Source organism: Chrysochloris asiatica, unplaced genomic scaffold (genome assembly GCF_000296735.1).
Source record: "Chrysochloris asiatica unplaced genomic scaffold, ChrAsi1.0 scaffold00017, whole genome shotgun sequence".
In the NCBI taxonomy this organism is placed as follows: domain Eukaryota; kingdom Metazoa; phylum Chordata; class Mammalia; order Afrosoricida; family Chrysochloridae; genus Chrysochloris; species Chrysochloris asiatica.
In genome coordinates this window covers 26,400,215-26,402,035 of record NW_006408535.1, presented here as the reverse complement: position 1 = coordinate 26,402,035, position 1,821 = coordinate 26,400,215, and the positions used below count along the sequence as shown (strand labels likewise).

Genomic DNA, 1,821 nt, shown 5'->3' with positions numbered 1-1,821 from the left:
TCCATGTGGATAGCCATCTTTCATGTTGTTTAAAAAAGGCATTTGCAATGAAGAAGGCATTGGTCTTGCAAAATTCTGTCAGCAGTCTCCAGCATCATTTCTATCACAAGGCCATATTTTCCAATGACTGATCTTTCCTCTTTGTTTCCAAACTTTGCATTTCTCAATCACTAGTAATTATCAATACATTTTGATTGTATGCTTGATCAATTTCAGACTGAAGAAGTTGGTAGAATTCTTCAGTTTCATCATCATTCGCTTTAGTAGTTGGTGTGTAATTTTGAATAATAGTGGCATTAACTGGCCTTCCAGTTAATACAGTTAGGCTTATGGATAGTATCCTATCCCAAACAGTGCTGTACTTAAGATAAATTTTAATTGTTACAACTGTAAAAGTAGAAGTTGTATAACAAAAACGGGAGAGTAGTTAATCTTAACATTCCAGGAACAGAGGACCCAAGGACCATCAAGGGCAAAGGGGGCCTTTTTATTGGGGTGGGGAGACAGGGAAACATCACTGTCGGTCATACATCTCCCGTAGGATCTTCATGCTTTCTGCATAACGGAGCTGGTTCGGATGAGATGTCTCCTTCCACCTCTGGCGAATACGTTTCCAGTGCTGCATGTTGCGGTAGATGAGTGTGGAAGGTGAGGGCTCAGGCTCGGAGGGCTCATCATCAGGAGAACCCTGAGTCTCAGGTTGCAGTGGGGATGGAATTCGGGATCTGCAAGCATCTCCAGATGGTCCAAGGGCCATGGGTGGAGGCAACTTATACACATCACAACTCTTGCTGTTGGTAACCTCTGACCCCTCCTCATCTTCAGGTAGTGGGGGTAGTGGTGAGGTGGGTGAACATTCACGTTCTCGTGACGAAGGGCTGTTGTGCATTCAGGCACGGCAGATTGGGTATAGTGGTGTGTTCTCACTGAACTGGGCCAAATCCACACTCCGGTCAAACAGCTTGATCACGTATGTGTTGGATCGCTGAGGCCCTCCCTCAGCCAGCCCATCGTCCATCTCCTTCCTTTTCTTCCGCCGCTGGTGAGGGAAGCGAGCAGATGGCCGTTTGCCTGTGGCTGCGATGGAGCACTCCTTATTGTGAGTGTCCGATGGTGTCTTCCCAGCTTCCTCATCTAGACGCTCCCTGTCCATGTGGCTTTTCTCCAGTAGACACTGCAGAACAGCATCCAGTTGGTTCCTGGCCTTGGCCATCTCCAACTCTGATTTTTCCACTTTCACCTTCACCGGGAACATGGTTTGGACTCCGGGTCTGGCTAGCTGGGTCAGATGAGTCCCAAAGCGCTTGTGGTCATCAGTCAAGGCCCGGGCCCGCGCGTAGACTTCTAGTGCCTTGTAACCTGAAGGCTGGAACCCTAGTAGTGAAGCGGGTTACTAGCTGTGTTGCTAACTGCAAAGCCAGCAGTTTGAACCTACCAGCTGTTCCACAGGAGGAAGATGAGGCTTTCTGGTCCCATAGGGATTTACAGTCTCAGAAACCCTATACAGGGTCACTATGAAATAGAACTGACTCCACATCACGTAATCACCAGCAACCTGAGGGGCTCATCTTTTGGCACTAAATCTGACACTGTTTTGCTGCTGTTGATAAGGTTTTCAGTGGCTAACTATTCAGAAGTGGTCTTTCTCTCTTTCCTTTTAGTCTGGAAGCTCTGTGGAAACCTGCTTACTATGGCTGACATCTGCTGGTATTTAAATTACTGGTGGCATTGCTTTTAGCATCACAAAGACACATAAGCCACCACCATACGACAGACTGACAGACAAATGGTGTAAGTCTACATTTGGACCATAGGAAAAAC

At 47.1% G+C, this 1,821-nt stretch overlaps 1 pseudogene; it reads right to left on the bottom strand.

Annotated features, from left to right (window-relative positions):
- Positions 1 to 514: 514 nt before the first annotated feature.
- On the bottom strand, positions 515 to 1,255 carry LOC102828873 (annotated as a pseudogene).
- Positions 1,256 to 1,821: the final 566 nt, after the last annotated feature.